General features: G+C 30.6%; 1 pseudogene; it reads left to right on the top strand.

Moving 5' to 3' along the window:
- Positions 1–3,250: 3,250 nt before the first annotated feature.
- LOC133033950 (transcription factor MYB13-like) lies at positions 3,251–4,471 on the top strand (annotated as a pseudogene).
- The last annotated feature ends 9,046 nt before the right edge of the window (positions 4,472–13,517 follow it).

Genomic DNA, 13,517 nt, shown 5'->3' with positions numbered 1-13,517 from the left:
CCTTTGGTTATCATCGATGAATAACAACCACCAAATATTTCTTATTCCCCGGAATATCGGGTAAACACTCTATATTATAACTTAAAATTATTTTTATACTATCTTACATACATTATATTATAATTTTTTAGCGCACATTGGATGTTAGAGGTCGCTGCGCTAGGGAAAATTGTTCATTTAGACCCTATACGTGGCCACAAAGTTCTCGAACAAATTACTAAAATGTTGGAAAGGTAATAATTTAATTACTCTTTATGTAAAAAAAATTTAATTAACTAATGAATTGAAATGTTAATATAATTTTTAAAACAGCAAAGCATACTGCTTTATAAGGGCATGAAATGCGTATCTTGGGCCGTGGACAGGAATTGCACTACCAAATTGTCAAAGACAACCTAAAAACTAAGAATGTGATTTTTATGTTTTGAAATATATGACTGACATCGTCGCACGTGCAAACCCAACCGTTATATATAAGATCATAAAGTTGTAAGCTGTAAGCTTTAATTATTAATTATAATATTTATTATATTAATAAATAATAATATATATATATATGTAAACTAATAAACTTTTACTTCTTTTTACAGTTTGGAGAAAATCAGACCTGCAATCTAAAAATTGAATTGTTACCATTACAGCGACAGTGGATAGAACGGTTGATGGCGGTGATTTACGAAGGCTTGGAGGAATGATGCTGAAAAGCCTAAGAATTTTTCTTCCCTACCTTATTTTTTTTAAGTTAACTTGTAATTAGATTTATTAACTTGTTAATACTTGGACTAATTTTACAATATTTGTGTAATCTATAATTGTAATTTATTTAATTGCTTCTATGAAATGAAATTAAGTATATTGACTAATCATAAAATTAATTTAAATAATATTTAATTTAGTTTTTTTTAAAAGTAGATTTTATTTAAATTTAAATTAAATAATATTTAATATAAATTAATAAATATAAAATTTAAATAAATTAAATTTTAAGCTTCAACCGAAAAAATAATTATGAATAAATATATAATTTAAACCCTACAACATCGATTTTTATCCCTACAACGTCGCTATTTTGTAAATAGCGTCGATTATTTGTGAATAACCGACGCCATAGGGTATCATTTAGCGCCAGTTATTTTCAACCCTACAACGTTGCCTGCATCAGCGTCGGTAAAGAATTTTGCCAAAATTGACGCTAAAAGGGCTTAAAAATTGCCTCTAAATCCCAAATATGTAGTAGTGCCTTCATTGTAATTATAGAAACATGCTACTTTCCTATTTTATTTTTTATAGATCAAGGAAAACTATTATTATGTAATTAGCCCCTATAAATAGTGGTCTCATCTTACTATTTGCGGGGACAAAATTATTCAGAGAGAAAACACTCAAAAGTGAAATCACAATTTAAGAGTAATTTGTTCAAAGATCTTTATAAGAGATTTCGAGAGAGAATACTTCATTTTACTCATAAGTTAATACAACAAAGAGGGGAGTAGATTATTGCCACTACTACGAACTGAACCTTTTCGTTACTTATTACTCTTTGTTTTCTATTGTTTATTTATTCTTATTGCTTTAATTAAGACTCATTATTGGCTAAAAGCGAAGTCAATAAGCACTGTTAACTATTTGAAATTTTTTTAAACATTTATAAAGATGATGTTGTGATGTTTTTCGCCTTTGCTAGCTCTAACCCGTAATTTATATTGGGAAGGTATTTTTCAATGTGATGGGGTGTCGTTTGACTTCGTTATAACCGTATTGCCTAAATTTTCAAAAAGTGCGGCTTTGTCCCATGCGCTCGAAATAAGAATTCCCGCAAAGGTTTGGTTTGACAAAGCATTCCTTTCTTGCTAGACAATGAGCTATCCTGGTTCAAGGAGGTGTCGCCGCCAATTGAGGATTGCTGCTTTCTTAATCATGTGTGATTTTAATCACCGCATCAAAAAAAATATATATATTTTTGAGCAACAAAATTGACTAAAAATTTGTATAGAAAATTGACGTTATAAATTAGAAGTATATATATAAATAGCATTGTTATTAACTATTAAAAATATTTAATATTATAATATTTAATATTGTTATGAGGTAATGTTTTTTAAATGGTTAATAAATTTTTATAATAATTATTAAATTAAAATCGTTGAGATGATTATTAATTGTACTAATAAGGTACTCCGAACCAAACCATTAGTATTTCTCTTTTATAAAGTTTTCTACTTGGAATGTAAGCAATTACTAAGAAAAAGTTTAGTAGATGACAAAATGATACGTCACATGCTTTTAAACAAAGCACATTCTTGAAGAATTCTCCAATGACCAATCACTTCGGTGATCAACGACGACAATTTTTCCCACATTTGTAAACATGTGACATGCGAAAAAATGATAAATATATGAGAAAGAGCATTTTTATTGGTCACCATCAAGCACTTTGGTGCCTTATAATTGGCTATGGATATTTTTTAAAATTTATTGGTTTAAATTATATGGATACAATACTTAATTATACTAATAACTGTATAACACTGAGGAAGATATTAGACACTAGTAGTACTTTTTAACTTTTTTTCTAAAAGGCACTATGCCTATACTTTTATGAAATGTAATATTACTATAAGTACAATTTAATATCGAGTTCCGCTTATTTTAATTTAATAAAAATTATAAAAAAATTTACTAGCCAATTAGAAAACATTATGTTATAGACGTCCTAAGAAACTTAGTGACCTATACTAATGTCCTAAATAGAGAAACGCTAAAAATGTACTAATGTTGCATACCAACATTTTCCTATACGTCATTATCGCTATATTGATTCAATTAAGTATAGGTTCCTATATATAGTTTAATATAATAATTTTTAAAAGAATATCGCTAACCAATCACAAAGTCGATATATTTAAAAGTGTTAAGACCATTAATGTCTGGTAGCAATGCAAGCTCTAAGTATATATATAGTGTGAAACATATGTAATAAAAAATATATTGGTGTGTAGCTTTTGAACACCATGCGTTGTTTGTTGGACCAACGGCCCCATATATAGTTACAACTTGTAAATGTATATCTATCTTCTTGAGAAACGAAAAGACGCCCGCTTAATTAGCTTTTCCCTTATTTGGTTTGGTGCATGCACATATAAACTTGACTCTTCCTCTTCTTTCTCATTATTATTAATTAATTAATTTATATATATATATGTATATTAATAAAGCTCATACGATAATAAATTAAAAGTGAGAAAGAGAGATGGGTGGTAGGAGAGCATGTTGTGAGAATATGGGACTGAAAAAAGGACCATGGACCCCTGAAGAAGATCACATACTCATTTCTTATATCCAACAATTCGGTCATGCAAATTGGAGGGCTCTTCCTAAACAAGCAGGTATATATATATAAATGCATATAAAATAAACCGATCTCAGTGGCGTGTATTTTTTTGATATATGTGTATACATATATATAAATAACGACTTTTGATATTGTTGGTGTATATGTATAGGTCTGTTGAGGTGTGGAAAGAGCTGTAGGCTTCTGTTGGATAAATTACTTGAGGCCTGATATTAAAAGAGGAAACTTCAGCAAAGAAGAGGAAGACACCATCATCAAGCTACATCACAATCTTGGAAATAGGTATATATATACTCTACTTCTTTTTTGGCAATGAATATTAATTAAGATCTATATATACTCTTATATATGTTATAGTTGCTATGAGATTAATTGATTATGATGTGTATTAATTATAATATATCAGATGGTCTTCTATAGCGACCCAATTACCAGGAAGAACAGACAACGAAATAAAAAACTTCTGGCACACCCACTTGAAGAAGAAAATCAAGAAGAAGTTAATAATGAAACAAAGTAGTAATAGTGAAACTGATCATCTTGACCATGAAGCAATATTACAACCCATGACGATGATGATGATGGTCAATAATGCCAGAACTAGTAGTAGTAATGCTACTACAGTTGTTAATAATAATGTCCATCACCAACAACACCATTATTACAAGCATTCTACTACCAGGACAGTCTTTTTTGATCCAAAATTACAGGTCTCATCATCATTATTGTTAAACTCTGATGATGTACATCACTCATTCATGGATCATAATAACAATAATAATACTGATGAGGATGATGTTATGGAGGAAGGCATTCACAACTTTTGGTACAAACTTCTTGTGAAGTCAGCAGAGACTGCTACTGCTGCTGCTTCAGTACCACCAGCTCTTGCAAATTTTGGATAATTATTATAATTTTCTTTTCTTTTTCAACGTAGATTTTTTTTTTTTAAAGTTTGAAATTTGGTTATGTCTACTTTTGACATTATTGTGTGATGGTGAAATTAATTTAGTTGAATGAGATAGTGGAGATGAATACTATTATTTTATTGCCAAAAACCTCATTAAAATATACTTTTTTTTAGTTTCTTTCTTTCTTTATTTGTTTCATGTTTGACATTTGAGAGTATGGTGTACTAAAAAAAAAGTAGTGCATTGTTATATTTTAGTACTATTTACAATAGTATGAAAAAAAAAGGTTTATATATTTATTGATATTAAATTTAATGGACAAAATATGGTAATTTTAGAGAAAGAAAAATATGAAAACCTCAACAAAATTCCATAAAAAATTTAATAATATGTTTAAAGAACAATGGTCATTGGAAAAGTAAGTTTGTCGGAGTTGGTATTGGTGCCGAAAAAGTTGTCGGAATTGGCACTGGCGCTGAAAAATCTCTGGAGTTTGGCACTGGCACTCACAGCCGTTGGAAAATTTGCTGAAATTGGAATCACTCGAAAAGTCGCTAGAAAATGGTCTGAGTTGTCGCCGTAATCGGAGTTAGATGTCGGAGTCGTCACTGGAGTTGAATGTTGGAATCTAACACACAGAAACTAATTTCATTTATCAACTAGTTAAAATTCTAACATATAGGAAACCATTTAGTAAAGTACAAACCATTTTCGTGAAATAATCAATTGAAAAAATTGAAACTTAAAACTCAATTATGAAAAATAATAAAAAAAACAAGTTATGAAACTAATTACTTAAAAAAATGATTATGAAAGTCAATAAAATAATAAGACATAACACAAATTTTTTTAACAAATCTATATAAAATTAAATCATAGAAACTAGTTATGTCAAACAACCAATTGAAAATTAAACACATAAAAATTAACTTCAAATCTAGAAACAAAATAATACAAAGAAACTTAAAATAAAAAATATACAATAGTATCATAAAATGGAGCAACCCTAATATAGAACCCTCAAAACTCGTAAAACTACTTACGAACATGTGAACCCTCTGAAATAAGTTTCAACCTTAGAAAAAATCATAACAAAACTGAAGTTATGAACAATGAAGATAACATAAACTAATTTTATCTACCAACCAAATAAAACACACTCACCAATATAATTAAAACAACACATAATGGACAATAATAATATAAAAATAAAATAGAAGTGTGAAAACTAATTTCGAACATAAAAATAAAATAATAAAAAGAAAATAAAAAATATATAATAACATCATAAAAAAGAGTAACTCTTTTACAATACTCTCAGAACTGAAATCAGTTTTGAACCTATGAAAAATCTTAATAACAAACCTATGAAACCTTAATAAAACGGAAAAAAAAAAAATCACATGTCCCAAATTTCCCTATGCCAACCATGTCCCTCCAATCAATAATTGCCATCTATTTTTATTTTTTTCACCTCATTTATTAATCTTTCTAAACAAACTGCTCCATTAGTGCCCATTTATTTTTCGGTAATCTCAGAACAACTTTTTTCACATTTATTACCTTTCTTATTAATTATTTAAATATCATCAGTTAATTTATATAATAATAATAAAAAAATAACCAATGTATATCAGTGCACATTCTATTAAGAGACCTTCTATTAAATCATTATATTTTTTCTTTTAAAACTCAAAATAATAAAATTATATTAGTAATTTTTTAACAAAAAAAATCATTAAAAATTATACTGTTATTATTTTAAAAAAAATTAAAATATATAGTTTACACAGACTAAATAATAAAAAAAAATTATACTTTTATAAGTGTTTAGGGTATAAATAAAATTTATTTTAAGAAATATATTAATTTTAGTATTTATTTATAAAGTAATTGTGGTGAATCCTCACCCTCAAAACAATTTGTTACAATAGTAACAATGTTAAAGAAACACAAATCAAAACTAAAACCAATCACAAAACCAAAACTTGGACTTAATTGAAATAAGACAAAGAAAACTTAACTCAATAATAGATGAATGATGGATCTTTATTGAACAGGATTAGTCAGTAGTACACAATCGAATGAGTCCAAGATTACAACTCAACACAGTAAGTAATTACAAAAAAATGCCTCACATTGAGGGAAATTACTTCAAGAATGATACTCCCTTTTACATCCCTCCACACACACTCACTATGATCTTGGACTCTCTCTCTCTCTTAAACTGAATCTAAAGTATGAGCTTTGGAGATTAGAGATCAGAACTCTCAACTCAGCACTCCTTTTTAGAATAGAGGAACCCCTATATATAGTTGCTGGTGGGTCCCCTTTAAGTTGGTATTAAAGCCAACTGTTATAACTTGTAGCAATTTTTTTCAGATTCATCTGATGAGCAAATAGATGGACATACTGTTGGAAATATTTTACGAGGATCTAGATTTACTACCAAGTATGTTTGATTAACATCCTAATATGAATTCTAAAACAATGAAATAAACACATAAGAGTTTAAGAAAACCTTACATTGGGTGCAGCGGAATATAATGACTCCTTCCATTCAGATCTCTAGCCCTTGATTCCTTTCTGTAGCAGAGCATTATCAAGATCTAAATCTGGATCTCTTTCTCTCCTTCTTTGATGTTGATTTTCCATAGTCTTACATACTATGATTGAGGTACCACTTGATGTGTGTGGGAACTACTCTATCACTCAAGAGAATTTCGAAATTTGAGAGAAGAAAAGAGAGAGAGGGGCGTGTAGGCTTTTTTGAAAGAAACTAATGTGCAAAGTTATGAGTTTCCTGAAGCCAACACTTTCTATTTATAGAATGCCCTCTAGGTTTAGGTTAGAATTGTGTGGCATTAAAATAATGGAAAAAATAAAATGGTAAACCTCTTGCATAGTGGGCGGCCCATATAAGGAAATTGGGCCTCACTTTGTAACTTTCCCATTTTGTTATTTTTCATAAAGTAGACATAAGTGGAACCGAATTATAATTGAAAATTCATAAAGTAGACATAGTCTAACTTTAGAATTATAATTGATTAATCAAAATCAATTAACTGAGTCTTACAAGCAGTATGGTCTCAACTAGTATGGGGACCATGGGTCTATATAATCGAGCTTCAAATAAGTGGAACCGAATTTACCAAGTAAATGCCCTAACTTATTAATTCCTTATTGAATCCACTCTTAGAACTTGGAATTGCACTCTCAGTCATATATAACGCTCTATATGTTCCACGATATAGATACGTCATTAGTTATCCATTGTTATAATCCTAATTTGATCAACGATCCTCTATATAGATGATTTACACTGTAAAGGGATTAAATTACCGTAACACCCTACAATGTATTTTATCCTTAAAACACTTAACTATGTATAAATGATATTTCCGCTAAGTGAAATGAGTACTCCACCATTTATTTTCGTTTGGTTAAGCTCGAAGGAAATCATCCTTTACTTTCTATTCACCAGATAGAAGCTATAGATTCCATATTTATGTTAGCGCTCCCACTCAATTGCACTACCGTGTTCCCAAAATGTACGTATCACCCTGACCCAAAAGTAGGCTTCACTAACAAATCAAAGAACACAAATAACTCTCTTTAGATTGAACCTAATCATATCAGGATTAAGATCATTTGATCTAGGATCAACTAGGTGATATTGAATTGAATAGATATTACGGTAAATTCTAATATATCTAATCAAAGTTCAATATCGGTCCCTTCCGATGTATATGTTGGGTTTTATGCCCTAAATAAAACTCATTTCAATATAATCAAATTTACTTATTAATATAAATCAGAAATAACATTTAATGTTGCATGGTTCACATGATTTATTTCATGATTATGTATACACAATGTATGAATTCATCTGAAACCCTTTTCACATACTTGATCTTGTTTATTGTGTCGTCAACACTTTGGAAAGTAAACATGACTATGTGAATAAAGTTTCCTAGATTTATCAGACATAGGGTTTTACTGATATGATAATCTACAACAGAGTTTACTTGCATTTGGAGAAATGCTATGTTCTTTTTAGAGCATTGGTTAAAGTAAAGCTCAGGTTGGATGCATGGAGTATGCATCGGAAGGGACCGATATTGAACTTTGACTTAGATTTATTAAACTTACCGTAATATCTATTCAAGTCAATATCGCCTAGTTGATCCTAGATCAAATGATCTTAATCCTGTTATGATTAGGCTCAATCTCAAGAGGCTATTCGTGTTCTTTGATTTGTTGGTTAAGCCTACTTTTGTGTCAGGGTGATACGTACATTTTGGGAACACGTTAGTGCAATTGAGTGGGAGCGCTAACATAAACATGGAATCTATAGCTTCTATCTGGCGAATAGTAAGTAAAGGATGATCTCCTTCGAGCTTGACCAAACGAAAATAAATGGTGGAGTACTCATTTCACATAAGCTGAAATATCATTTATACGGGGTTAAGTGTTTTAAGGATAAAATACATTGTAAGGTGTAACGGTAATCTAATCCCTTTGCAGTGTAGATCATTCATATAGAGGATCATTGATCAAATTAGGATTATAACAATGGATAACTAATGATGTGTCTATATGGTGGAACATATAGAGCATTCTATATACTGAGAGTGCAATTCTAAGTTCTATGCGTGGATTCAACGAAGAATTAATAAGTTAGTGAATTTTAGTACTAAATTCTTGATCTACTTATTGGAAGTTCGGTTATATAGACCCGTGGTCCCCGCACTAGTTGAGATAATATTGCTTGTAAGGCTCATATAATTGGTTTTGATTAATCAATTATAATTCTCAAATTAGACTATGTCTATTTGTGAATTTTTCACTAAGTAAGGGCAAAATTGTAAAGAAAGAGTTTTAGGGGCATATTTGTTAATTATGATACTTGTTGGAAATTATTTTACCAGGATCTAGATTTACTAACTAGTATGTTTGATTAACACCCTAATATGAATTCTAAAACAATGAAAATAAACACATATAAAGTTAGAAAACCTTACAGTGGGTGCAGAGGAATAATATGACTCATTCCGTTCAGATCTCTAGCCCTTGATTCCTTTATGTAGCAGAGCATCACCAAGATCTGAACCTGGATCTTCTTTTCTCCTTCTTTGATGCAGAATTTCCATAGTCTTACATACTATGATTGAGATACCACTTGATGTGTGTGGGCACTACTCATCTCACAAGGATTTCGAAATTTTTCTCTCTTTTTCTCTCTTAATTTCGTGGTCTTAAGCTTACAAAAGAAGAGAACAAAGGTTGCTTTATATAAGGAAAAGGGAGAGCACAACTTTCCAAATAAAACAGTTTCCTTAATTACTGTGTAATCAATTAACTGCCTGATTTAGTGTGATCCACCACTTTCCTATTTTTGCTAGGCTTTGATTAGCAATTACATGGCAATTAAAATTGAAAATAATAATTGAGAAAATCACAAAGAGGTGGCCATAGGGTATGTACGGGCCTCTCATGGAATTTTGCAATTTCCTCAATTTTATTTCTATTTCTCCAAAAATGCTATTTTTCCAATTCTAATCATTTAAATGCCAAAAGTAATTATTTAATAACTAAAATAGATTATTAAATAATATTGTCATTTAAAATAATTATTAATTAGACATGCAAAGTCTCTTAATTTATAATTAAACCTAGAAACCCTTTTCTTTACAATTTCATCCTTAAACTGTGAGAATTCATAAAGTAGACATAGTCTAACTTTTAGAATTATAATTGATTAATTAAAATCAGTTAACTAAGTCTTACAAGTAGTATGGTCTCAACTAGTATGGGGACCATGGGTCTATATAACCGAGCTTCCAATAAGTCGAACCGAATTTACCAAGTAAATTCCCTAACTTATTAATTCATCATTGAATCCACACTTAGAACTTGGAATTGCACTCTCAGTCATATAGAACGCTCTATATGTTCCACGATATAGACACGTCATTAGTTATCCATTGTTATAACCCTAATGTGATCAATGATCCTCTATAAAGATGATCTACATTGAAAAGGCACTACTGTTACCGCTACACCTTCAATGTATTTTATCCTTAAAGCACTTAACCCTGTATAAATGATATTTCAGCTAAGTGAAATGAGATCTCCACCATTTATTTCCGTTTGGTTAAGCTCGAAGGAAATCATCCTTTACTTTCTATTCGCCAGATAGAAGATATAGATTCCATATTTATGTTAGCGCTCCCACTCAGTTGCACTATTGTGTTCCCAAAATGTACGTATCACCCTGACCCAAAAGTAGGCTTAACTAACAAATCAAAGAACACGGATAACACTCTTGAGATTGAACCTAACCATATCAGGATTAAGATCATTTGATCTAGGATCAACATGTGATATTGAATTGAATAAATATTACGGCAAATTTTTATATATCTAATCAAAGTTCAATATCAGTCCCTTCTGATGTATACTCCATACATCTGATATTGGTAAACTTTGCCAATGTCTTGGAAAGGACATAACACCTATCGCTGATTATACCATGTCAGTCTAAATCCAGTGTTCTGACAAATTAGGGAATAAACTTTTGAACATATAATTAAGATTATATTCCACTGTGCTGACAACACTATAATCTTAACAAGCTCATATGTTCTGGACTTAAAAAGAATTCATACATCATATACATATAATCATGAAATAAATCATGTGAACCATGCAACATAAAATGTTATTTCTGATCTTTATTAATAAGTAAATCTGATTATATTGAAATGAGTTTTATTTAGGGCATAAAACCCAACAAACTCCCACTTGCACTAATATAAAACAAAAAGTGCATTTCAAATAATCATTAACACCTTGATATACCAATCAAGTGTAATAGTAGTAAACTCCTCGTAATAGGATCTGACAGGTTGAATTAAACACAACCTCTTCTCCACCATTACTCTTCCTTAATCACAAAATCCTTGATAATGTGAAATTCCTCTCTATATGTCTACTCTCTTGGGATACTGGATTCTATACTTTTGGGCAACTACTTCTTGGTTATTCAGGAAGTAACCCTAGTAGTTAAGGCAAGTTGGAACGGTGCCACAAAAGTATAGAACTTTCCTTAGACTGAATAAGTATCTTTCCTGCAAATTTTAACATTCAGTCTCTTTCTGGTAGACTAAGAGATTTCAGATAGGTTTTTACACTTCTCCAAAATCACTACTCCACCCCCAAAGTAATCACCATCTCATCAGCAGACTTTCTAGAACACAGGCAAGTATCGAAATCTGATGTGGTGTAGTCTAAGAGTTTCAAAAAAACACCCTTATTGACTAACATATAGTTCCTCTTCTTAATCTTAAAATTTACTTGATTGTCTTCCAATGTTCCTCTCCTGGATTAATCTGATACTTACTCATTACTCCCACTCAATAGCAGGTGTCTGGTCTAAGGCATACTAAAGCATATCTAAGACCTCTCACTGTTGATTTAAGAATTCTTTCATGGCTTTATCTTTTCTGAAATAGTTGAAACTTTTCCTTTAGATAAATAAAATCTATATCTAAGAAGTTATGAAGCTTCTATAGATTGCCATTGGAAAGAAAATGCTTCAGCATCTTATGCTTGCATTAAAGTAAGTAATTACCAGGTATACCACAAGCCATAGGTTTAGATAAACTCAAACCTACAATGCTAGGAACAGGAAGTTTTGTTAAGTCCATTGAATAGACTTATTAACGAAAATTTCTTTCATGTCCTTGTAACAGAAAACTTTAGGTTACTCCATGTGAATGGATCAAACCATAATTCTATTGGCTTTCTTCTTAGTTTCGTATCTTGACAATCCATTACTTGTTTAAACTCACAATGGATTTTAATCACTAGTGTCTTCCAAGTCATGAGAAGGTGAGTTCCTAGAAACTCTCCCACTACAACAAGGTACCGTGAATTATGTCTAAGAAAACTAAATGGTATTGACCTCTTCGGTTGTTTTAAGACAACAGAGGCAGTGGGATCATCTTGTAACGAATAAGATGATAGAACACTTATGGAATCAAGAAAAAAAAATTATCTCCTTTATTTGCTACTTTATTTTCAGACTTAGTCATTTTCCTAGAAAAGTAGTATTTGTTTAAACAAACACTTTCTTATCTAATGACTATGGGATGCTCCACCCCTAATCACTTAGAATAGCTAACAAACATGCAAACCAAGGTTAGCAGTTCTAGCTTTTCTTAAGATTTCGATTAGGTCATCCATGATTCTAGTAATGATTTAAATAAAGTATACAACCATTGCATAATTCTGAAATTTTATAACCATAGAAGGATTTAGGCAACAACTAGTAACTAATCTGTTGGAAATTATTTTACCAGGATCTTAGATCTACTCACAAGTATGTTTATTAACACCCTAAATATGAACTTTCTAAAACGATGAAATAAACACATATAAAGTTTAGGAAACCTTACATTGGGTGCAGCGGAATTAAATGACTCCTTCCGTTCAGATATCTAGCCCTTGATTCCTTTCTGTAGCAGAGCATTATCAATATCTGAACCTGGATCTCTTTCTCTGAATCTTTGATGCTGAAACTCCTTTTGCTGAATGTCTTTCTTCACGATCTTCCTCACTATGATTGAGGTATCACTTGCTGTGTGTGGGCACTACTCATACACTAAGGATTTCGAAATTCAAGAGGAAGAGAGAGAGAGTGGGTTCGGCCAAAGATAGGGAGAGAGAAGGCTCAATTTTTTCTGAATCAGAAGTGTCAGAAAAAAGTGTAGAAATTTTAGTGTAATTTTCCTAAAGCCTTCACTATCTATTTATAGCATTCCACTAGGGTTAGGTTTGAATTATTTGGCATTAAAATAATGAAAATATCAGTTTAAATTTCCTACAAAAGTGGCAGGCCCTATACTAGTGGATTTGGGCCTCACTTTTTGCAATTTTGCAGTTTTACCTTTTCTGCATCTGATTTTCTCAAAAATGCCAATTTTCTAATTCAACCATTTAAATGCCAATTCTAACTATTTAATAACTATAAATAATTATTAAATAATATTGTCATTTATCATATTTATTAATTGAACCATACAAAGTATCATAATTAACAAATATGCCCCTAAAACTCTTTCTTTACAATTTTGCCCTTACTTAGTGAAAAATTCACAAATAGACATAGTCTAATTTGAGAATTATAATTGATTAATCAAAACCAACTATATGAGTCTTACAAGCAATATTATCTCAACTAGTGCGGG

The sequence above is a fragment of the Cannabis sativa genome, chromosome 2 (genome assembly GCF_029168945.1).
Source record: "Cannabis sativa cultivar Pink pepper isolate KNU-18-1 chromosome 2, ASM2916894v1, whole genome shotgun sequence".
In the NCBI taxonomy this organism is placed as follows: Eukaryota; Viridiplantae; Streptophyta; class Magnoliopsida; order Rosales; family Cannabaceae; genus Cannabis; species Cannabis sativa.
Note: the sequence above shows the minus strand (reverse complement) of the source record. Positions and strands in the feature narration are given on the sequence as shown.